Source organism: Bufo bufo, chromosome 1 (genome assembly GCF_905171765.1).
Source record: "Bufo bufo chromosome 1, aBufBuf1.1, whole genome shotgun sequence".
Taxonomy (NCBI): domain Eukaryota; kingdom Metazoa; phylum Chordata; class Amphibia; order Anura; family Bufonidae; genus Bufo; species Bufo bufo.
Window position 1 is genome coordinate 288,896,937 of NC_053389.1, and position 26,866 is coordinate 288,923,802.

Below are 26,866 nucleotides of genomic sequence, written 5' to 3' on the forward strand. Positions count from 1 at the left end.
CGTGGTCACATGACACAAACGAATCCTCAATGCAAAAAATTTGCATCGAGGATTTTTTTGTGTCGAATTACTCAATCCAATCGAGTAATCATTTTAGCCCTAGCTGGAGGCTTATTCTACTGGCATATCAATGGAAATCACAGCCAGGAGAAAATGTTCTGTGCCGTCTGGTACCAGTCCAACTAAGATGCAGAACAATATTGTCTGGGTTCTCAGCTGGATGCGATGATTTCTGGGAAGCCGTCCACTTCCAGTAATTGGCTCATTGATATGTAAACTCTCAGGCCGCAATCACAAGTCTGTACTGGAGATTGCACAATCGGAGACCTTTGCACTTCATATAGGGAACATGAAACCGGTGTCATCTCCTGGAGAAAGAGCAGAGTCAGGAGCTGGTCGCACCCGAACGAGCTGAGTCACAGGGTGCATATAAAACCCTGCAGACATAGGCTATATGCACACGAATATTGTTTGTTCCCGTGTCCGTTCCGTTTTTTTTTTGCAGATAGGATGCAGACCCATTCATTTAAATGGGTCCGCAAAAAATGAGGACAGCACACCGTGTGCTATCCGCATCTGTATGTCCGTTCCGTAGCCCTGCAAAAAAAAATATAACAACATGTCCTATTCTTGTCCGTTTAAGGCATTGTTACAATGGATCTGAAAAAAAATAAAAAACGGATGGCATACGGATGTCATGTGCGGACCGCAAAACACATACGGTCATGTGCATATAGCCATACTCCGCACTAGTACAAGGATCCCTGAAGGCATCACAATAGGTCCTCAGAGCCTCCACACATGACCTAACAATACAGGTAAAACCAATACACTGTTTAGTGTCTACTTGCCAACTCTCCCAGAAGATCTTGGAGGCTCCTCGGAAGAAAAAGAGACCTCCCAGACTCTTGGGAGAGTTGGACAATCTCCGGGGGGAGGCGCTGAATTCTCCCGGCACTAGCACTGTGTGTAGCCGTGGGATTCTGCGTTCTGAGAGTAAGCCCCGGCAGCCAAACACACATTGAGGCAGCAGTGCCACGTCACATAAAGAGGGTGTGGCCTGTTTGGAAAGGGGTGTGGTCTGTCAAAAAGGGGCCTTTTTTTTTTTGGGTTGGCACAAATAGCACACCACACTAATGTGTCACCCAGATCCCACTTGTTAGTACAATGTTGGTCCTAAGGGCCTAAACCAGTGCACTGTCTGGAGTGTCCACCCCTGTAAGATATTATTATAACCTACATAGGTTTAAAGTTATATGATGATAAATTTAATAATAAATCTAGATAGAAGGAGGTGCTCCGTTTTTTTTGTTTTTTTTTAATACACTGCTCAAATTCCAAAAACATAACATCCTTGTTCCACCACTAGAGGGAGCCAACTACATACTAATTTGTATTCAATTCAAATACAGTATAAACAATATGCAGTAAGCTCCCTCTAGTGGTGGCGGCAGGTGGCCTGCAGGTTATTAGGACTTGTCATTCATTGAAAATGGCTTTTTTTTACATTCCTGCCTTTTTACATGTAGTTTTTTATTCTACGCACATGGTTTTCATACGCCAGGGATCCAGCACCCCACATACAACAATCAGATGTTCAGGTGTAGACACCCACCACCCCTGCCGATCAGCTGTTTGAAGTTCCCCTTCATTACACTGTGCGTTGTCTCGGAAGGCAGTGTAATCACTTGAATGGAGCGAGTACTTGATGCTACAGGGGAGGCGACGTGTAATGAAGAGGAAGCAGCGCTCACATGGGGCGCCGCCTCCTATTCTAACAGCTGATCGGTGGTAGTCGGACCCCCACCAATCTGATAATGATGACCTCTCTTGAGGATAGGTCATCAATATATACTGCCAGGATACTTCCCTGCTCTAGTTAAATCAGCAACAGCAAGGATGTACCTCAATTAGCAAGGTAACGGACAAGATCCAGGGGTGAGGGAGGTAAACTGCAGCTGGAGGGTGGCAGATACCCAGAAGACGCAGGGCAAGAAAGAGCGATCAATGTGCAGGACAAGGGGACAGGAAGGGAACTGTATGTACAGCAGAGAGACCAGAGGGACACAACCAGGGCGTGGCTAAAGGCTCATGGGCCCTGGTGCAAGAGTTCGGCCGGGCCCCCCTTCCCTCAGTGCTTTGCAGTGCCCTTGGACACAACAAAAGAACCAGCTCACCATTACTTAGGCTACTTTCACACTCGCCTTTTGGCTTTCAGTTTGTTAGATCCGTTCAGGGCTCTCACAAGCGGTCCAAAATGGATCAGTTTCCATTCTAATGCATTCTGAATGGAAAAGGATCCGCTCAGAATGCGTCAGTTCCGTCTCCATTCCGCTTTGGAGGCCGTCTGATGAAACTGAGCCAAACGGATCCGTCCTGGCACACAATGTAAGTCAATGGGGATGGATCCGTTTTCACTGACAGAATCTGGCACAATAGAAAACTGATCCGTCTTCCATTGACTTTCAATGGTGTTCAAGACGAATCCGTCTTGGCTATGTAAGGCTACTTTCACACTAGCGTTCGGGTGTCCGCTTGTGAGCTCCGTTTGAAGGGGCTCACAAGCGGCCCCGAACGCATCCGTACTGCCCCAATGCATTCTGAGTGGACGCGGATCCGCTCAGAATGCATCAGTCTGGCAGCGTTCAGCCTCAGCAAGCGTTCGGGTGTCCGCCTGGCCGTGCGGAGGCAAACGGATCCGTCCAGACTTACAATGTAAGTCAATGGGGACGGATCCGTTTGAAGTTGACACAGTATGGCTCAATTTTCAAACGGATCCGTCCCCCATTGACTTTCAATGTAAAGTCTGGACGGATCCGTCTGAAGCTACTTTCACACTTAGAATTTTTTCTACAATATAATGCAGACGGATCCGTTCTGAACGGATCCCAAGTCTGCATTATATGAGTGGATCCGTCTGAGCAGACACCAGACGGATCCGCTCTGAACGCAAGTGTGAAAGTAGCCTTAGATAATACAAACGGATCCGTCTTGGCAATGTTGCAGATAATACAAACGGATCCGTCTTGGCAATGTTGCAGATAATACAAACGGATCCGTCTTGGCAATGTTGCAGATAATACAAACGGATCCGTCTTGGCAATGTTGCAGATAATACAAACGGATCCGTCTTGGCTATGTTACAGATAATACAAACGGATCCGTCTTGGCTATGTTGCAGATAATACAAACGGATCCGTCTTGGCTATGTTACAGATAATACAAACGGATCCGTCTTGGCTATGTTACAGATAATACAAACGGATCCACACCAAACGCGAGTGTGAAAGTAGCCTTCATGGGCTGTGGTATCTTGTGCTAAAAAAATTAAAATAAATTAATAAAAATGTTTTCATAATTTGGGCATAAATCAGCTCAGAAGATCCATATTATCCATCCCAATAGTGCCCCTCGCCCGCCTCCGTACTTAATAACAGCCACATGATAATATTGGCCCTCGCCTCCCCCCGTACTCACATTCTGGGTGCCGGTGGGACACCAGCCGCGGTCCTCACACGCTTCCTGCTCCTCCGCTCTGTCAGCTTCTCATCATTACCTCCAGATGCAAACACTACAGTCACGTGAGGCTCTGGTCAGCTGATCGTTGCCCTGACAACTGACTTTTTTTTTTTTTTTTTTGCGTCGTGCTTCGAAAAGCTTTATTATTCTTCTTAGTGTGAACAGTCGCTTCATAGCAGAGACAGGGAGCGTTGATGATAATGCTCTTTGCTTCTCTGTGAGATAAAGTTGTCACCGTGATTTTGTAGTAAAAAGGGCACAGAGAAGCAAAGAGCATTATCAATAGTGTTACTGCTCCGTGTCTCTGCTTGGCACTCTTTCAGGCAGTGGATTCCACGCATGGCATCCGCTCCTGTGAAAGAGCCCTTATTTATGCCATTTTAACTCAAGCATAAAACAAATGGTTCTTGTAATATCTCGCTTTGTTTTGCAGGTCATTTTGTGACGAGTTTGTGGACGTAGTTTCGTGCAGTCACCAGGTGGCGCTGTGACGTTATCCGCAGTGGCAGTCTATCGTCGGTGTGGCCACGCAGTGGCGCTGTGACCTTATTAAAACTATGGTGGCCGTCTATCATCGATATCTAAAGCTTGCTTAATATGGCCACGTGGTGGCGCTGTGGATGTGTAGAGCAGATGATGCTGTATAGTTGGATAGGCAGGTACACACACGTCTACAGACAACCCACAGCTGTCTTCCATGCTAGAAGCTGCTCATAGACATGATAATGAGATTGTCTTATTCCACACAGCCTGCAGCACTAATGCCAACTACTGGGTAACTGCACCCAATGCGGATTACACACGGTTTTTCATGCTGAAAGACCACAGTGTAATACAGTCCCAGCAAAGTGAACGAGACTAGACATAATTCATGCCCACTGTGCTTTTCTTTACCCACGGAAATTGACTTGCAGTGCGGATAGGGTTGCCATCTTGCCCGTACTTATTGGGACATATAAGTCCCTGCCCAGGAACACCCACTTAAGGGTGGGGTTTATGTTAGCCCTGCCTATTTTCAGCCCAGCATATTGCAAATTTGCCTGAACTGTCTCTGAAAATTGAGGACAGCCTCGCCAAATTCGAGACAGTTGGCAACTTGGCTTCCCCAACCAAAAATACCAGCCGAGTATATGCAGGTAAATAGGTTTGATTATATTTTACAGTTTAGGCACCTTTTTAAAAAATAAATAAAAAATTAAAATAATTTGTTTCCTGTGGTTTGTAATATAAAATGTGGACTAAAATGACACTCCATCCTCAGGTGTTATGTATGAGCTGTTATGGAGAAGCAAATATCCACCAAGCCAGGAAAAATCCATGTAAGTGTGCAGCCCTATGCAAGAGCCTAGTTTTCCCTGGTCTGTGCTGTAAAACTAATAGAAGACAATGGTTTCTGCACTTAAAGGGGTTTTCCCATCTCAGACAATGGGGGAATATCGCTAGGATATAACCCCATTGTCCGATAGGTGCAGGTCCCACCTCTGGGACCCGCACCTACTCTGAGAACAGAGCCCCGAAAGTTATGGATGGCGCACTGCGCATGTGTAGCCCCCCTCCATTCATTTTTATGGGGTTGCCAAAAATAGCTGAGCACTGGCTCTGCTATTTCCGGCGGCCCCATAGAAATGAATGGGAGCAGTGGCCACACAAGCGCGTTGTGCTTCCATTTACTACTACGGGGAGAGCACTTGGCGGTGGCCGGAACCCGGAAAACCCGGGGTCCTCCGGGCACCGCCTTCCCCGCTCTGTTCTCTGTGTAGGTGCATGTCCCAGAGGTGGGACCCGCACCTATCAAACAATGGGGGCATATCTTAGCGATATGACCCCATTGTCCCAGATGGGAATACCCCTTTAAAGGGGTTGTCCAGGTTCAGAGCTGAACCCGGACATACCCATGTTTTCACCCAGGCAGCCCCCCTGATGTTAGCATCGGAGCAGCTCATGCTCTGATGCGCTCCCTTGCCCTGCGCTAGATCGCGCAGGGCACGGGCTCTTTTGTTTACAATAATACACTGCTGGGCGGAGGCTTCCGCACGGCTGTGCGCTCGGTGACGTCACCGGCTCAGATGGGCGTGCTTTAGCGCTGCCCTAGCCGTTTTACTGGCTAGGGCAGCGCTAGAGCCCGCCCTCTAGTGCCGGTGATGTCACCGGGCTTCCTGGCAGCCCCATGGAGAACCCGGTTCATCACCAGAACTCCTGAAAATGCCTTTGCCCTGCGTGATTTAGCACAGGGCAAAGGAGAGCATCGGAGCATGAACTGCTCTGATGCTCAAGTCAGGGGGGCTGCCTGGGTGAAAATGGAGGTATGTCCGGGTTCAGCTCTGAACCCTTGAAGAGTCCCCACTGATTTTATATATAGAGTCAGTGTTATGAAGTGGAGAATCCCCAAGAACTAATCTGTATGTTTGGGGACACCCCTGTGTATTTAAAGGGAACCTGTGACATTGCACATGGTGTCTGAGCTGAAGGCAGCATTTTATAGAGCAGAAGGAGCTGAGCAGATCAATATATCGTTTTATGGGAAAAGATTCAGTAAAACTTGTCATTTATACATTTAAATTCCTGCTCATTCTGGGCTTTGAAGTCAGGGAGACGGTCCTATCAGTGATTGACAGCCTTCCCTCTGACAGTATACACAGATAGCTGTCAGTCACTGATAGGACCGCCTCCTTGACTTCAAAGCCCAGAATGAGCAGGAATTTAAATGAATGGAATGCAAGTTATACTGAATCCTTTCCCACAAAACTATATACCAATCTGCTCAGCTCTGCAGAATTATTCGCTTTTTCATGGTGATAGGTACCTACTTTTAAATTGTCCCTGCGGGTCTTGAACACAGGACCTTCTGTATTGAAGACAAAGACCCTTTGAGCCACAGAGCCCAATGCTATAAATAGGAAGATTTTCTCCAGAGTTTCCAGAGCAATGGTCCATGAAAATCACTGGCAGAAGAAGGAGGCCATTTGTGTAGTGCTAGCGGTTTTTATGGACCCATAGAATCTAATGGGCATATTTGATCCGCATCACAGACCAAAGTAGTGCAAGTCTGGATGTTTTTTCCCACTGACCCGCAGTTACTGGTGTGTAAATAAACAGATTCAAATCTATGGGTATGTGTGTTGTGTGGAGGACACAGACGTGTGACAGAGGCTTAGGGCCTCTGTCAGGTACCAGACATCACCTGCACCAGACATCACCTGCACCTTCTCCATGGGGAGTAGTACAGTACCAGACATCACCTGCACCTTCTCCATGGGGAGTAGTACAGTACCAGACATTACCTGCACCTTCTCCATGGGGAGTAGTACAGTACCAGACATTACCTGCACCTTCTCCATGGGGAGTAGTACAGTACCAGACATTACCTGCACCTTCTCCATGGGGAGTAGTACAGTACCAGACATTACCTGCACCTTCTCCATGGGGAGTAGTACAGTACCAGACATTACCTGCACCTTCTCCATGGGGAGTAGTACAGTACCAGACATTACCTGCACCTTCTCTATGGGGAGTAGTACAGTACCAGACATCACCTGCACCTTCTCCATGGGGAGTAGTACAGTACCAGACATCACCTGCACCTTCTCCATGGGGAGTAGTACAGTACCAGACATTACCTGCACCTTCTCCATGGGGAGTAGTACAGTACCAGACATTACCTGCACCTTCTCCATGGGGAGTAGTACAGTACCAGACATTACCTGCACCTTCTCCATGGGGAGTAGTACAGTACCAGACATTACCTGCACCTTCTCTATGGGGAGTAGTACAGTACCAGACATTACCTGCACCTTCTCCATGGGGAGTAGTACAGTACCAGACATTACCTGCACCTTCTCCATGGGGAGTAGTACAGTACCAGACATTACCTGCACCTTCTCTATGGGGAGTAGTACAGTACCAGACATTACCTGCACCTTCTCTATGGGGAGTAGTACAGTACCAGACATTACCTGCACCTTCTCCATGGGGAGTAGTACAGTACCAGACATTACCTGCACCTTCTCTATGGGGAGTAGTACAGTACCAGACATTACCTGCACCTTCTCTATGGGGAGTAGTACAGTACCAGACATTACCTGCACCTTCTCCATGGGGAGTAGTACAGTACCAGACATTACCTGCACCTTCTCCATGGGGAGTAGTACAGTACCAGACATTACCTGCACCTTCTCCATGGGGAGTAGTACAGTACCAAACATTACCTGCACCTTCTCCATGGGGAGTAGTACAGTACCAGACATTACCTGCACCTTCTCCATGGGGAGTAGTACAGTACCAGACATTACCTGCACCTTCTCCATGGGGAGTAGTACAGTACCAGACATTACCTGCACCTTCTCCATGGGGAGTAGTACAGTACCAGACATCACCTGCACCTTCTCCATGGGGAGTAGTACAGTACCAGACATTACCTGCACCTTCTCCATGGGGAGTAGTACAGTACCAGACATTACCTGCACCTTCTCCATGGGGAGTAGTACAGTACCAGACATTACCTGCACCTTCTCCATGGGGAGTAGTACAGTACCAGACATTACCTGCACCTTCTCCATGGGGAGTAGTACAGTACCAGACATTACCTGCACCTTCTCTATGGGGAGTAGTACAGTACCAGACATCACCTGCACCTTCTCCATGGGGAGTAGTACAGTACCAGACATCACCTGCACCTTCTCCATGGGGAGTAGTACAGTACCAGACATTACCTGCACCTTCTCCATGGGGAGTAGTACAGTACCAGACATTACCTGCACCTTCTCCATGGGGAGTAGTACAGTACCAGACATTACCTGCACCTTCTCCATGGGGAGTAGTACAGTACCAGACATTACCTGCACCTTCTCTATGGGGAGTAGTACAGTACCAGACATTACCTGCACCTTCTCCATGGGGAGTAGTACAGTACCAGACATTACCTGCACCTTCTCCATGGGGAGTAGTACAGTACCAAACATTACCTGCACCTTCTCCATGGGGAGTAGTACAGTACCAGACATTACCTGCACCTTCTCCATGGGGAGTAGTACAGTACCAGACATTACCTGCACCTTCTCCATGGGGAGTAGTACAGTACCAGACATTACCTGCACCTTCTCCATGGGGAGTAGTACAGTACCAGACATCACCTGCACCTTCTCCATGGGGAGTAGTACAGTACCAGACATTACCTGCACCTTCTCCATGGGGAGTAGTACAGTACCAGACATTACCTGCACCTTCTCCATGGGGAGTAGTACAGTACCAAACATTACCTGCACCTTCTCTATGGGGAGTAGTACAGTACCAGACATTACCTGCACCTTCTCCATGGGGAGTAGTACAGTACCAGACATTACCTGCACCTTCTCCATGGGGAGTAGTACAGTACCAGACATTACCTGCACCTTCTCCATGGGGAGTAGTACAGTACCAGACATCACCTGCACCTTCTCCATGGGGAGTAGTACAGTACCAGACATTACCTGCACCTTCTCCATGGGGAGTAGTACAGTACCAGACATCACCTGCACCTTCTCCATGGGGAGTAGTACAGTACCAGACATTACCTGCACCTTCTCCATGGGGAGTAGTACAGTACCAGACATTACCTGCACCTTCTCTATGGGGAGTAGTACAGTACCAGACATCACCTGCACCTTCTCCATGGGGAGTAGTACAGTACCAGACATTACCTGCACCTTCTCTATGGGGAGTAGTACAGTACCAGACATTACCTGCACCTTCTCCATGGGGAGTAGTACAGTACCAGACATTACCTGCACCTTCTCTATGGGGAGTAGTACAGTACCAGACATTACCTGCACCTTCTCTATGGGGAGTAGTACAGTACCAGACATTACCTGCACCTTCTCCATGGGGAGTAGTACAGTACCAGACATTACCTGCACCTTCTCCATGGGGAGTAGTACAGTACCAGACATTACCTGCACCTTCTCCATGGGGAGTAGTACAGTACCAAACATTACCTGCACCTTCTCCATGGGGAGTAGTACAGTACCAGACATTACCTGCACCTTCTCCATGGGGAGTAGTACAGTACCAGACATTACCTGCACCTTCTCTATGGGGAGTAGTACAGTACCAGACATTACCTGCACCTTCTCCATGGGGAGTAGTACAGTACCAGACATTACCTGCACCTTCTCCATGGGGAGTAGTACAGTACCAGACATCACCTGCACCTTCTCCATGGGGAGTAGTACAGTACCAGACATTACCTGCACCTTCTCCATGGGGAGTAGTACAGTACCAGACATTACCTGCACCTTCTCCATGGGGAGTAGTACAGTACCAGACATTACCTGCACCTTCTCCATGGGGAGTAGTACAGTACCAGACATTACCTGCACCTTCTCTATGGGGAGTAGTACAGTACCAGACATCACCTGCACCTTCTCCATGGGGAGTAGTACAGTACCAGACATCACCTGCACCTTCTCCATGGGGAGTAGTACAGTACCAGACATTACCTGCACCTTCTCCATGGGGAGTAGTACAGTACCAGACATTACCTGCACCTTCTCCATGGGGAGTAGTACAGTACCAGACATTACCTGCACCTTCTCTATGGGGAGTAGTACAGTACCAGACATTACCTGCACCTTCTCCATGGGGAGTAGTACAGTACCAAACATTACCTGCACCTTCTCCATGGGGAGTAGTACAGTACCAGACATTACCTGCACCTTCTCCATGGGGAGTAGTACAGTACCAGACATTACCTGCACCTTCTCCATGGGGAGTAGTACAGTACCAGACATCACCTGCACCTTCTCCATGGGGAGTAGTACAGTACCAGACATTACCTGCACCTTCTCCATGGGGAGTAGTACAGTACCAGACATTACCTGCACCTTCTCCATGGGGAGTAGTACAGTACCAAACATTACCTGCACCTTCTCCATGGGGAGTAGTACAGTACCAGACATTACCTGCACCTTCTCCATGGGGAGTAGTACAGTACCAGACATTACCTGCACCTTCTCCATGGGGAGTAGTACAGTACCAGACATTACCTGCACCTTCTCCATGGGGAGTAGTACAGTACCAGACATTACCTGCACCTTCTCCATGGGGAGTAGTACAGTACCAAACATTACCTGCACCTTCTCCATGGGGAGTAGTACAGTACCAGACATTACCTGCACCTTCTCCATGGGGAGTAGTACAGTACCAGACATCACCTGCACCTTCTCCATGGGGAGTAGTACAGTACCAGACATTACCTGCACCTTCTCCATGGGGAGTAGTACAGTACCAGATATTACCTGCACCTTCTCCATGGGGAGTAGTACAGTACCAGACATTACCTGCACCTTCTCCATGGGGAGTAGTACAGTACCAGACATCACCTGCACCTTCTCCATGGGGAGTAGTACAGTACCAGACATCACCTGCACCTTCTCCATGGGGAGTAGTACAGTACCAGACATTACCTGCACCTTCTCTATGGGGAGTAGTACAGTACCAGACATCACCTGCACCTTCTCCATGGGGAGTAGTACAGTACCAGACATTACCTGCACCTTCTCTATGGGGAGTAGTACAGTACCAGACATTACCTGCACCTTCTCCATGGGGAGTAGTACAGTACCAGACATTACCTGCACCTTCTCTATGGGGAGTAGTACAGTACCAGACATTACCTGCACCTTCTCTATGGGGAGTAGTACAGTACCAGACATTACCTGCACCTTCTCCATGGGGAGTAGTACAGTACCAGACATTACCTGCACCTTCTCCATGGGGAGTAGTACAGTACCAGACATTACCTGCACCTTCTCCATGGGGAGTAGTACAGTACCAAACATTACCTGCACCTTCTCCATGGGGAGTAGTACAGTACCAGACATTACCTGCACCTTCTCCATGGGGAGTAGTACAGTACCAGACATTACCTGCACCTTCTCTATGGGGAGTAGTACAGTACCAGACATTACCTGCACCTTCTCCATGGGGAGTAGTACAGTACCAGACATTACCTGCACCTTCTCCATGGGGAGTAGTACAGTACCAGACATCACCTGCACCTTCTCCATGGGGAGTAGTACAGTACCAGACATTACCTGCACCTTCTCCATGGGGAGTAGTACAGTACCAGACATTACCTGCACCTTCTCCATGGGGAGTAGTACAGTACCAGACATTACCTGCACCTTCTCCATGGGGAGTAGTACAGTACCAGACATTACCTGCACCTTCTCTATGGGGAGTAGTACAGTACCAGACATCACCTGCACCTTCTCCATGGGGAGTAGTACAGTACCAGACATCACCTGCACCTTCTCCATGGGGAGTAGTACAGTACCAGACATTACCTGCACCTTCTCCATGGGGAGTAGTACAGTACCAGACATTACCTGCACCTTCTCCATGGGGAGTAGTACAGTACCAGACATTACCTGCACCTTCTCTATGGGGAGTAGTACAGTACCAGACATTACCTGCACCTTCTCCATGGGGAGTAGTACAGTACCAAACATTACCTGCACCTTCTCCATGGGGAGTAGTACAGTACCAGACATTACCTGCACCTTCTCCATGGGGAGTAGTACAGTACCAGACATTACCTGCACCTTCTCCATGGGGAGTAGTACAGTACCAGACATTACCTGCACCTTCTCCATGGGGAGTAGTACAGTACCAGACATTACCTGCACCTTCTCCATGGGGAGTAGTACAGTACCAGACATCACCTGCACCTTCTCCATGGGGAGTAGTACAGTACCAAACATTACCTGCACCTTCTCCATGGGGAGTAGTACAGTACCAGACATTACCTGCACCTTCTCCATGGGGAGTAGTACAGTACCAGACATTACCTGCACCTTCTCCATGGGGAGTAGTACAGTACCAGACATTACCTGCACCTTCTCCATGGGGAGTAGTACAGTACCAGACATTACCTGCACCTTCTCCATGGGGAGTAGTACAGTACCAAACATTACCTGCACCTTCTCCATGGGGAGTAGTACAGTACCAGACATTACCTGCACCTTCTCCATGGGGAGTAGTACAGTACCAGACATCACCTGCACCTTCTCCATGGGGAGTAGTACAGTACCAGACATTACCTGCACCTTCTCCATGGGGAGTAGTACAGTACCAGATATTACCTGCACCTTCTCCATGGGGAGTAGTACAGTACCAGACATTACCTGCACCTTCTCCATGGGGAGTAGTACAGTACCAGACATCACCTGCACCTTCTCCATGGGGAGTAGTACAGTACCAAACATTACCTGCACCTTCTCCATGGGGAGTAGTACAGTACCAGACATTACACAAATGTTATGCACACTTTGCAGATTTTTTCTGCGTGGAAATTGACCTGCCGTGCGGATTCCCAAATCTGCAACATGTCAATTATGTTTGCAGATTTAGCTGCAGATTTCACCATTTTCCAATGAACTGTGAGATCTGTGGCTAAACTGCATCTAATCTGCACCAAAAGACACCATTAGAAATATGCAAATCACAAATATTTGTGCGGATCTTATGTGTGTTCGCCCACACGCGTGTGCAGGTGGCCTTAAAGTCAACGGATCTGTGTACTGTCCTTGGAGAACACGGACGGCACGCGATTGTGATTCACTCACGTGTGAAGGAGACCTTAGTAAGGTCAATGTAATAAAAAAAAATCTAACTGGATTTCATTATTATAAAAAAAAAAAAAAAGCATGAAAAGAAGATCTACCCATAGAAAAGTGAGCGCTGTTAGGCCCCTTGCACGCGGGCGAGTGTTCTGCGCAAGTGCAATGCGTGATGTGAACGCATTGCACCCGCACTGAATCCGGACCCATTCACTTCAATAGGGCTGTGCACATGAGCAGTGATTTTCATGCAGCACTTGTGCTTTGCGTGAAAATCGAAGCAGCTTCCATAGTCTGCGCTTTCGATGCAACGCAGGCCCCATAGAAGAGAATGGGGCCGCGTGAAAATTGCATCGCATCTGCAAGCAAGTGCGGATGCGGTGCGATTTTCACGCATGGTTGCTAAGAGATGATGTTAGTAAATAGGGATGAGCAACTCTGGACCCCATTAGAGTCAATTCACTGTATTATTTTCCCTTTAACATGGTTATAAGGGAAAATAATAGCATTCTTAATACAGAATGCATAGTAAAATGTCCATTGAGGGGTTAAAAAAAATAAAAATAAACTCACCTCATCCACTTGATCACGCAGCCGGTATCGTCTTCTTTCTTCTTCCTGCAGGACCTGCGCTGACGTCATCGCGCTCACCGCGTGGTGACGTCAGCGCAGGTCCTGCTGAATAAAGATAGAAGGTCCTTCTATCTTCATTCAGCAGGGCCTGCGCTGACACAACGGAACGCAATCGCCGACAAAACTGACTTAAATTGCTTGCCCACTCGCGCGGGTTTGCCGTGACGCCCGTGGGCAAGGGGCCTTAGTGCTTAGCTGAACAGTGGAGGGGAGTCTGACATGACACATGCCCTCACTCTATTGACACTTGGTGTCTCCGATTTTCTCAATAGAGTGAGGGCTTAGTCCATATGTTATGCTTGCATCTATTATTATAGTGCATTATTCTCTGTGACTGTATAAATGTAGCCATGTACATCCGCAAAATTCATTATCATATCGTGCAGGATGTTTTATATAAAAAAAATTCCAGAGTCTGACATGACCTTGTGAGATGTGACTCCTTCACGTCACCACTTGTTTTTTCACGTGATATAAAGTTGCACAAAAAACCAGTTGACGAAAGGCAATTAATCATAACTGCATTGTGTAATTATCACATTTAAAGGGACAGTCCAGCAATTCCAGCTGGTTGTAACAATTCTAAAATACTTATCATGTGTCTTCATTAAAAAAGATCTTTGCCAGTGGGTACTTACATGGCTATGTGATCTACCATGCAGGTCTCATATAGGGTGGTTTCACACTGTTGTTTTGGGGCATTTTTAGAGTTTTTGGTGCTTTTCCGCTGCATTTTATTATAAGCGGGTGTCCAACATCCCGCACCCCCACCGATCAGATGTTCTGCAGTAGCTCCAGCACTGGAACTACACAACTTTGTCCATTGTGCAGAAGACAGCGTTGGTTGCTATACTGCCTCTCCCATTGTAGTGAATAAGAGCAGACCTACAGCCACTGCACAACGGACGGAGCTGTGTATTTCCAGCAGCGGTAGCTATAGGGGGTGCAGAGGCAGCAGTCGCTACCGGGCCCAGGAGCCTGAGGAGGCCCAAAGACCCTTGTGCGTCTTAAGAAAACACCAGTGTTAGGGCTCATGCACACGACAGTATTTTGCGTTCCGTATATGGTCCGTATTCGAAACCATTCATTTCAATGGGTCCGCAAAAGATGTGTGCTGTCCGCAACCGTTGTTCCGTTCCGTGACCACGCAAAAATTATGAGACGTCCTATTCTTGTCCGCTTTGCGGACAAGAATAGGCATCTCTATAATGGGCCTCCTGTTCCGTTCCGCAAATTGCAGAAGGCACATGGGCGGCATCCGTTTTTTGCGGATCCGCAATTTGCGGACCGCAAAAAAATGGCACAGTCGTGTGCATGAGGCCTTATAGAAAGTGCATGCTGGTCAAGTTACACGCCTGGCTGAAGGGAAGGGGTTAAGTAGAGAAGTTTGCATGGGGGAGGGTAGCTGTTTAAATGTTTGCCTCAGGCAGCATGAAGGTTATTTGCTTCCTTGTCCTTGACTACAAAGCACTGAGGAAAGGGGGGGGCCCCAAGCCAAACCCTTGCACCAGGGCCCATGAGCCTTTAGCCACGCCCTGGGTCCGAGGTGTCGCCTCTGGAATCCGTGACAAAACTTTTAGGCAGTGTTCTGAACAGCTATGTGTGAATATAACCTTGCACGTTAAAGAGCACTTAAAGAATTCCCCCCATGATAAACCTTCCCCATGTGTGAAGGAAGTCGCACATGGCAATGCCGTGCATATTAGCCCAAACAGACCTACAGCTTGCACTACGGGTCCATAATATGAAGCATTCAGAGTGTCAGCGCATAGTACTTCTCTGAAGCGCCATAGTATTCTCCAGAAGCAATGCTCCAGAGGAGAATGCTTCTGGTATGTAGAATTATATGAGCCCTTTTTTGGGATATTCTTAACGTGGAGGCTTTGGGGCCTTACAGGATACAGCCTATGCAGCTTCTCTGGTGCCTAAGGAGAGGGGCCACAGGACAGGGCTTTTCCACCCTCCCCATTCCTCCTGGGAGCTCTCCCTCTCCACCACAACAAAAGGCAAGGTGTAAGGGCTCCGTGCCCGTGCTGCGGTCCGTGGGGCAGCCGCATGCGGATCCATTCGCTTGAATGGGGTCCGCGATCCGCATCGCAAAAAAAGTAAAGCATGCACTACTTTTTTGCGGTGCGGAGGCACGGCCAGAAACACCACGGGAGCACTCCACATCTCCGGATTTGCGGACCCATTCAAGTGAATGGTTCCGCATCCGTGATGCGGAATGCACACGGCTAGTGACCCGTGTATTGAGGAACCGCCATATGCAGGCCGCAGCACGGGCACAGAGCCCTTACGTTCATGGGCATGAGCCCTAAGAGACGGGAGTATGTGAGTGGTGCTGTGCAGCAAGGTCCGAGTATAGCCATCAGGAGAGAAGCCAGTGGTCTGAAGACAGAGACCAGGAGACCTGAGGAGCCTGGGTGGTGCTGCGCAGCAAGGCCTGAGAGCAGTCATCATGAGACTAAGGCCCCTTTCACGAGTATTCCGCGCGGGTGCAATGCGTGATGGGAACGCATTGTGCCCGCACGGAATATGGACCCATTCATTTCAATGGGGCTGTGTACATGTGCGTTGGTTTTCACTCCTCACTTGTGCGTTGCATGAAAATCGCAGCATGTTCTATATTCTGCGTTTTTCACGCAACGCTGGCCCCATAGAAGTGAATGGAGCTGCGTGAAAATCGCATCCGCAAGCAAGTGCGGATGCGATGCGTTTTTCACAGATGGTTGCTAAGAGATGTTGTTTGTATACCTTCAGTTTTTTATCACGCACGTGCAAAACGCATTAAATCACATTGCACCCGTGCGATAAAAACTGAACAACTGAACGCGATCGCAGACAAAACTGAACGACTGTTTGCAAAATCGCACATTTTTCACTAAACGCAGTCGCAACGCATCTGGACCTAATCCGTACACGCTTGTCTGCAAGAGGCCTAATAGTTTGGCATTTCTGAGTTGATGTGGACTGTGGATGTGCCAGTCCAGAGTTGGAGAGGGCCTTTACAGACTGGCTGTCCTGAGGCCTGATGAGTGGCCTGTGCTACCAACTTTAGCATAGTGAGCAGTGGGCTCCGCCTAGCTCTGCTATTAGCTTCCATACCATATCAGTACAGGCTATTAGCGGAGTGGAGTGAGCGCAGGGCTGGAGCTCACATAAGACATCTCTCTCCTGCCTGCCATACACAGGCTATGAAGCAGCACAGGCAGGAGCATAGATGCTCCCACGGTGGTATCCATACTCCAGTTCTTGGCGCAGTATGAGAGTATGGATTCTAAAGCGCAATAGGCACCTGAATCCAGGTTAAATCCTTTAGGCCTCTTTCACACGAGTGTGGGGTGTGAGGGCCCGATAAGATGCGTGTGCGTTGCGGTAAAATGCACGATTTTTCCACGCAAGTGCAAAGCGTTTTAATGCGTTTTGCACGCGTGCAAGAAAAATCGCCATGTTTGTTACCCAGACCCAAACCCGGACTTCATCACTGAAGTTCAGGTTTGGGTTCGGTGTTGTGTAGATTTTATTATTTTCCCTTATAACATGGTTATAAGGGAAAATAATAGCATTCTTAAACAAAGTAATGCAAAGTAAATTAGGGATGGAGGGGTTAAAATAATAAAAAATAAAGTTAACTTACCTGCTCCATAGCTGCCGGTCTCTGTTCTATATTCAGGACCTGGCAAAAGACCTGTGGTGATGTCACTGTGCTCATCACATGGTCCAATCACATGGTTCATCACCATGGTGAGGGACCATGTGATTGGACCATGTGATGTGGCGTCACCACAGGTCCTTAGCCGGCAGCTCAACATTACAGAAGAAGACAGAGATCCGCAACTACGCGATCAAGTGGACTCAGTGAGTTAATTATTTTTTATTTTTAACCCCTCCATCCCTATTTTACTTTGCATTCTGTATTCAGAATGCTATTATTTTTCCTTATAACCATGTTAGAAGGGAAAATAATACAGATCGGGTCCCCAGCCCGATCGTCACCTAGCAACCATGCGTGAAAATCGCACCGCATCCGCACTTGCTTGCGGATGCTTGTGATTTTCACGCGGCCCCATTCACTTCTATGGGGCCTGCGTTGCGTGACAAACGCAGAATATAGAGCATGCTGCGATTTTCACGCAACGCACAAGTGATGCATGAAAATCACAGCTCATGGGCACAGCCCTATAGAAATGAATGGGTCCGGATTCAGTGCGGGTGTGAAGCGCTAGGTTGTCATTTCACCGGCCGGAGCGAGAGGTTCTCTGATGATGGAGCCGGTACCCAGCAGCTTTTACTACGTGTGGGGGGGAAATTCTATGTGGAGGAAAAAGGCAGGGTAAGGTTTCTGGACTATGGAGGAATTATGTAAGATTTAATGTATAACTATAATGGCATCGGTGGCTAAGTGGGATGGACCTACATATGGATTTGGCTGCTAGAGGAGGTGAACGTAGGCATCAGATATAGGCCTCTTTTACACTACAGTATGTCCATTTCAGTGTTTTGCGTTCCGTTTTTCACGGATCCGTTTTTCAGTTTTTTTGTTTCCGTTGTGTTTCCGTTTCGGTCCCTTTTTTCCGTTCCGTTTTTCCGTATGGCATATACAGTATACAGTAATTACATAGAGAAAATTGGGCTGGGCATAACATTTTCAATAGATGGTTCAGAAAAAAACGGAACGGAAACGGAAGACATACGGATGCATTTCCGTATGTGTTCTGTTTTTTTTGCGGACCCATTGACTTTAATGGAGCCACGGAACGTGATTTGCGGCCAAATATAGGACATGTTCTATCTTTAAACGGAACGGAAATACGGAAACGGAATGCATGCGGAACACATTCAGTTTTTTTTGCGGAACCATTGAAATGAATGGTTCCGTATACGGAACGCAAAAAACGGACCGCAAAACGGAAAAAAAAAAACGATAGTGTGAAAGAGGCCATATGGTTATATGTGTTTGTAGGGCAGTGATGTATCATATTTGTTTGTAGCATTGTTATAAAATATATACAAATAAAAAGATAAGCTAGTTTCCAAGCGGACATAATAAAAGATGAGAGACTATGTATATTTTTTTATTTGTCTATTTTGGGTCTATTTTGGGTATACTGGACTGCTGGAAAATATCAGATATTATGAAACAATTCCAGTAAACATAATTTCATAGTTATTAATTTATCTTAGGCTATCTACATGATAATAATAAATAGTAAATATGATAATATTACATAAAATTGCATTAAAAAAAATAAAAATATATATATATATATACTGTGTGTATATGTGTATATATATATATATATATATATATATATATATATATATATATATATATATGTCTATTTCTGTCTTTTTTTTTTTTTTTTTTCTGTTTTGGGTATTCTGGACTACTAGAAATATCAGATGTTATGAAGATTCCAATATACCGGTACATAATTAGTACATGACATTACACAAATACATTAGAAGATAGTTTCACTGATCTCATTCAGCCCGTGTGGTGTAAGGGTATCTGTGACAAACTAAACCGTCACTGGGGCTGCTGGAGAAGCCTGAGGGCTAGCCTCCTTCCTACGGACTATGGACCCAGAACTATGGAGACCCCCTCAGACCTTTTGGGGTTACAAGGAACTATGGACCCTGATTTGTGTGTGGAATTTATATGACACACATTTCCTATTGCCCATTAAAGGTGCAGGGTGTGAATTCAGCAACACAAAAAGGGGTTAACTCTGCACTGAGACTCCCTATTCATTAATTATGGAGGGGGTGAAGATGTCTGTTTGCATGTTGTTCATGGTTGATTGCGTTATGTTGTTAGACTTCTTGAACTGTATATATACTCAAAAAGTATAGGTTAGAGAGGGCTCACCTACTAGTCAAGGATGGTATGGGTGCTCCTACGAAAGGATTCACCCAATCCTCTAAAATTATTGGACAAGAAATATAAAATAGTAGGGCACACCAACACTTGGACTTCACACGGAGAGTTTAGTATAACGATATATTTATTGTGACATATAATGCTATCTATTCCGACATATTAAAATACATAAATACTTCAATTTACAATATAGTTTAAATGAAAAATAAAAAATAAATAATTCTCTATATTTGACCAGAGTTTCAGAGCCACTGAAGAAGGAGTCGCAGCATACTCCGAAACGCGTGTGGTAATTAATCCCATGAAATAAAGTACAGGATCGGAAGATTTAAAGCGCTTAAAGAAAAGAAAACAAAAAGAAGAGGGATCAGAGAGAATTTATTTTTTAAAGGAAAGCTGGATACCTGTCGGCCATCTATGAGATACGCACTTGCTAATAATATAGCCTGCGTGATGAAAACGAATAGCGCAGCAAAAGGACACTACTAAGCGATCTCTAGGACAGCACAGCTTTATATGTCACCGAGGATCCCGGATTCAATATTTACACAGACTTGGTGGAAATTCCAATTACACCGCAACCTATAAAGAATTCTATCACACGTGGGACGCCACGAGTGTTGCAATAAAACCGGCAGTACTCCAGCCACAAAAAGTGAGTAAAACAACTGCGGTTTATCTTTACAAATAGGCAGCGATCTAACAATAGTGACTTTGCAGTAATATCATACTGTGCCGAGCATGTGAAGCAGCTATATCAGATACAAATGATCATTTGAATAAAACTGTATCTGATTACTGAATAATCCCTACTATCTGAACTTTATTAGTCGGGAAATCCTTTGGAGAGACTATACTAACACAATAGACTCTGAAACTCTGGTCAAATATAGAGAATTATTTATTTATTTTTCGTTTAAACTATATTGTAAATTGAAGTATTTATGTATTTTAATATGTCGGAATAGATAGCATTATATGTCACAATAAATATATCGTTATACTAAACTCTCCGTGTGAAGTCCAAGTATTGGTGTGCCCTACTATTTTATATTTCTTGTATATATACTCAGTTGATCTTCAATAAAGTGAGTTTCTGTTTTGGCCTTCAACATAGAGCCATGTCTCGTGTGTGGGGATTGCTAGACGCTGTATACTCCCCTGGCTATAACCCCTAGCTCTTGTAAGAGCTGTTCCTGTTACTTTTTCCTATGGTGGTTACGGTGTCAAGTGGAGTGCTCGAAGCCCTTGGGAAGCACTAGGAGCATCCATCAATGGAGGTACCCAGTCGGGGTGCCAGGAGATCCGTTACAGTATCTAATTGGTAGATCCATTAAACCTCTGGTTTTTGGAGGCTACTGAATCGAGGAAACGGGTTTTCGGGTATGTGGTCGATAGGTGTAATTTTCAATCAATGCTTCTCTTTATCAGGCGTGGACACGTCTAGAGACGCTGTGTTTTTGGTATTGTCTCTGGATATTGTACCTATGTTGGTTCACACGACAGTGTAGTGCCTGTGTTGTGCGACCAACATATTGAAGGCCATACCCGCATTCGATTAAATAGATTGCAAAGCTGGATTGACACGTCATATAGTGTTTTATTTCAAAGGTTGTCCCATTTTTGTTTAATCCTGTGACATCATAAGGTCTCTATGGTGGGTTAAGGGTTGTGTCTAAACTCCATCCACCATTTGAAGCAGATGGGTAATATCTACATCCCTCACAACGTCACAAGTCCCCTACTAAGGATGGAGTTTAGATACAACCATAAATTAAGCAGAGAAACACGCTCAGTGCTCCCTCTGATTCTGCATTATGGCGATTTCAGTCACATTTGCATTATAAATGTAATAATTACATAATATAATTTGCACTTTACTGTGTTTTGTTATGCGTGTGATCACCCGCCGGTCCATAGGAAAATTGTCTTGCATGAAACTGGTCCGGTTGGGGGCCGTTGCTCTAGCAAGATCAGAGCGGAAGCACTTGAGCGTAGGGGTTTGGAATGGAATTTAACTATTTTTTTTATTGTTTTAATAAGCTACTTTTTTTTTTACTTAACAACCATTTTAATGAGCCATACAAGGGAACTAAACGCCACATCCATAATACAATATATGAAGGACAAACTGACCAGAAGAGTTATGTAAAGATATTTTATTAAGATATTTCAGTGTCATGTGACATCATTAATTATTAGTATACCTAAAAGAAAAAATACATTTACATCTTGTACTGCCAAGGCATACCTGAGTCTTCCAGAGACCTGCAGACATTAAGATGGACACACACGGTCACTCTGCCTATGTACACTTATTACATGGACATAGACTGATATTAAAGGGGTATTCTGGTTATATTAAGGTACCTCCTATCCCCAGGCTTGGGGATAACTATTAGATCGGTGGGGGTCCTACGTATATCAGCTGTACTAGGCTATCTTCAGATCTCTCATAGAAATGAAGCGCCTGAGTACATGTCCAACCGGCCGCTGCGTTCATATCAGGAGCTCCACAGGGTAAGAGGCCCCCGTTCTCATGATTGTTGGGAGTCCCAACTGTAGGACCCCGACCAATTCAATAGTTATCCCATATCCCTTTAAGTTGTTCTCTTCTGCAAAGGTGATAAAATGATATTGTTCAGTAGCATCTTTTTGTAACCACCACCAATGGCCGCCAGTAAAAGAGCAGTCACTCAGCTTTCCCAGACCCCTGAATGGCAGTTCTGCCTAATTCTGTAATAATGCACACCTAAGCACTAGCTGATCTGTTATAGTAATTCACTAACAGCCATAGTGGTATGGCAGAAAACTAACCTAATGCAGCTCTGGTAAGAAAAAAAAGTGCATTTTAAAGGAGTATTCCCTCACCCTTAAAGGGGTTGTCCCACCAAAAATATTCTACAGTTTTCAAACCAGAATCTAGATCTGAATACTTTTGTAATTGCATGTAATAATTTTTTTTTTCGATAGGCACTGATTTATTCAATGAAATGTATCTGTTAAGTGCCAACTGTTGTTCTTGTTCTTATTTCTTTGTCCTGCTCACTGAGAAGGCCGCACATGCTCAGTTTCATCCTTCAACTACCTCCTGAGTTGTGATAGGCAAAGCACAGACACGCTTCCTGGGCTGCAGCAGAAAAAACACTCCCGTTGAGCTGTAAAATCTAGTAGAGCAATAAATGTGGAGATCTTTGGATCCATGTGAGGTACAGGGCTGGTTCTATCTTTGTTAGAAAGAGATTGTCATGTACTCTATGATGTCTGATTTTTAGTTTTTACATTAATCATGGGATAACCCCTTTAAATGTCAAGCTAGTGAGGACTACAGTACAGACCAAAAGTTTGGACACACCTTCTCATTCAAAGAGTTTTCTTTATTTTCATGACTATGAAAATTGTAGATTCACACTGAAGGCATCAAAACTATGAATTAACACATGTGGAATTATATTCATAACAAACAAGTGTGAAACAACTGAAAATATGTCATATTCTAGGTTCTTCAAAGTAGCCACCTTTTGCTTTGATTACTGCTTTGCACACTCTTGGCATTCTCTTGATGAGCTTCAAGAGGTAGTCCCCTGAAATGGTTTTCACTTCACAGGTGTGCCCTGTCAGGTTTAATAAGTGGGATTTCTTGCCTTATAAATGGGGTTGGGACCATCAGTTGCGTTGAGGAGAAGTCAGGTGGATACACAGCTGATAGTCCTACTGAATAGACTGTTAGAATTTGTATTATGGCAAGAAAAAAGCAGCAAAGTAAAGAAAAATGAGTGGCCATCATTACTTTAAGAAATGAAGGTCAGTCAGTCTGCCGAAAAATTGGGAAAGCTTTGAAAGTAAGGACTATTTGACCATGAAGGAGAGTGATGGGGTGCTGCGCCAGATGACCTGGCCTTCACGGTCACCGGACCTGAACCCAATCGAGTTGGTTTGGGGTGAGCTGGACCACAGAGTGAAGGCAAAAGGGCCAACAAGTGCTAAGCATCTCTGGGAACTCCTTCAAGACTGTTGGAAGACCATTTCAGGGGACTACCTCTTGAAGCTCATCAAGAGAATGCCAAGAGTGTGCAAAGCAGTAATCAAAGCAAAAGGTGGCTACTTTGAAGAACCTAGAATATGACATATTTTCAGTTTTTTCACACTTGTTTGTTATGTATATAATTCCACATGTGTTAATTCATAGTTTTGATGCCTTCATAGTCATGAAAATAAAGAAAACTCTTTGAATGAGAAGGTGTGTCCAAACTTTTGGTCTGTACTGTACTAAAGAGGTGGTCCATTTTTGACAGTCGTTTGTGCTTGTAGAGTCCCCAGATCACAGGATGCCATGTCTGGGACCCCCAACAATCAGCTAAGATCTGTAAAGCAACCTTCTAAGAGGTGTTCAATTTCCCTCCAGCGCAGGAGAAATAACTGAAGGTCCAGAACAGGGCGCCTCCTCTATTAAAGTGACCTTCTGGTTCAAAACAAAAAATTCACATTACTTGGGGAATACAGAGAACACTTACATGATGACCTCCTTTTCATCTTTTGAGCCATGCATCCAACAATTCCCGGACCTCTTTTCTGTCAAGATGGCCGCACCGCTTCAAAGACTACCTGATGCACACTGGGCATCTCAGTTCAAGACACTTCCTGCTATTCTGAGATTGACAAGCGATACTCACATAAGCAACATCGGATGGCCAAGACCAGAGCTGGACAAACAGGAAGTGCCTTGGACTGTCTATGCGCAGTGTGTATCAGAAGCGTGCCCATCTTTGGTGGTAGAAGGGGGGAATCAGTGGATCCATGACTCAAAAGATGAAAAGGAGGTTACCATGTGTGTGTTCTGTGCATTCCCCAGGTAATAAATGATAGTCTCTGTGGAAGCCAACCAACCTTTCTTGGAAGCAGATATAACTAGATAATGACAGAAGAGGGCATCTCAGGGGCTATAAACACTTGTCATATTTTAATTGTGACTGGATTTCTAATGCATTCACATTCCAGTGTAACCCTATATCACTAATACTCTATTTAGTGCTCTAAAAATAATCTTCTATTTTACAGATTATTCCCATAAGATTCACAGCATCCACAAGATTGTGTCCTTACCAGTGGCGTAACTACTGGGGAAGCAACTGCTTCGGGGCCCGGGCTGACAGGGGGCCCGGCACCCGACAGCGTGTCCTGTCTATCCCTGCAGAGCTGACAGGCTGAGGCACACACTCTGAGCTACGAGACCCTTGTATTTAAATCTCATTTAACATGTCTTTCAGAAAAGTTTCTCCTGGGATTCGAACTCTCGACCTTTCACATCAGAGGCAAGGCATTTACCCACACAGCTATGCCAGGTGTATTACCAGTTACTTTAAAAAAAAAAAAAAAAAAAAATAAGACTTCTACTGTAGGTAACTATGATACCTAGTGTACATACACATGACAGCTGCCCCAGCACACTGTGTATGGATGTAGCAGAGCTGGGTGTGTTGGGGCAACTGTCATGTGTATGGTTGTACACTAGGTAGCAAAATTATCTACAGTAGAAGTCTTATATATTATTTTTTTTTAGCTGTCATAGCTGTGTGGTTAGGTGCTTTGCCTCTGATACAGAAGGTCATGGGTTCGAATCCCATCTAAAACTTTTCTGAAAGACAGGATAAATAGGAACACGAGCACCAAATCTTCAACACTAGAGGCTGCTGGGAACACAGGAAGAGGCCTGCATCACATCGCTGACATGGAGGTAAGTAGAAAAGTATTTTTTTTTAAAATACCGGACTGTTACTTTACTGCCACGGTGGAGGGCGAAGGGGGGGGGGGGCTATTGGCGCCATGATACTGGCACATGGAGGGGGGAGGAGAAAGGCACTTGATACTGGCACATTAGGGGGCGAGGGTGGCACTATGATACTTGCACATGGAGGGGGAGGAGAGAGGCACTTGATACTGGCACATTAGGGGGCAGGGGGAGAGGATGGCACTATGATATTGGCACATGGGGGGGGACAAGAAATGGACGAATCATGAGGGGCAGAAATGTTAAATTTGCCCAAATGTAGATTCGCTACCGGCCCTGGATAGGTGTATAGTGTGAATCCAGCACAGTAGTGTGTGTGGTGTATGTAGCAGAGCTGTATGCGACACGGATGTATAATGTGCAGAGCATAGCTGTGTAGGTAAAATGTGCAACACTGATATATAATGTGTCACTCAGAGCTGTGTGTGTAGCAGAGCTGTGTATGTAAAATGTGCAACACAGTGATAAATAATGTGCCACTCAGAGCTGTGTGTGTAGCAGAGCTTTTTATGTAAAATGTGCAACACAGTGATATATAATGTGCCACTCAGAGCTGTGTGTGTAGTAGAGCTGTGTATGTAAAATGTGTAACACAGTGATATATAATGTGCCACTCAGAGCTGTGTGTGTAGCAGAGCTGTGTATGTAAAATGTGCAACACAGTGATATATAATGTGCCACTCAGAGCTGTGTGTGTAGCAGAGCTGTGTATGTAAAATGTGCAACACAGTGATATATAATGTGCCACTCAGAGCTGTGTGTGTAGCAGAGCTGTGTATGTAAAATGTGCAACACAGTGACATATAATGTGCCACTCAGAGCTGTGTGTGTAGCAGAGCTGTGTATGTAAAATGTGTAACACAGTGATATATAATGTGCCACTCAGAGCTGTGTGTGTAGCAGAGCTGTGTATGTAAAATGTGCAAAAACCCTGATGCTCTCAAAAAGAGCAAGCAATATAAAACATTGTAGTTTGATACCTTTTACCCCTTAAAGACCGGGCCCATTTTCATTTTTACATTAGCCATAACCTTTTTATTTTTCCATTCACATAGTCATATGAGGGCTTTTTTTGTGTGGGACAAGATGCATTTTTTAAATGTCGCCACTTAATTTACCATGTCTTGTATCAGAAAGCAGGAAAAAAAAAAAATTCTTTGTGGGTTAAAAAAAATAAAACAAAAAACACACACAATTCCGCCAAGGTTTTTGAGGTTTTGACAACACAGCGTTCACTAAAAATGACGTCTTTATTCTGCGGCTCAATACGATACAAAACTTGTATAGTTTTTATTTGGTTTAATTACTTTAAAAAATTACTTTTCTATATTTCGGTCTATGTGAGGGCTTGTTTTTGTGTAACGATCAGTAGTTTTCTTGGGGGGGAGGGGGCCCCATACAAAAATTTGCTGTGGGGCCCAGTCACTTCTAGTTACGCCCCTGGTC

At 45.5% G+C, this 26,866-nt stretch overlaps 1 protein-coding gene across 1 annotated transcript in view; it reads right to left on the reverse strand.

The window, feature by feature from the left end:
- LOC121008049 (proton-coupled amino acid transporter 1-like) overlaps positions 1 to 3,644 on the reverse strand; it is a 97,104-nt gene extending 93,460 nt beyond the window's left edge. The window contains exon 1 of the mRNA XM_040440329.1: positions 3,478 to 3,644. The gene's annotated coding sequence lies outside the window, so the exon portion shown is untranslated. The remainder of the gene's footprint in view (positions 1 to 3,477) is intronic.
- Positions 3,645 to 26,866: the final 23,222 nt, after the last annotated feature.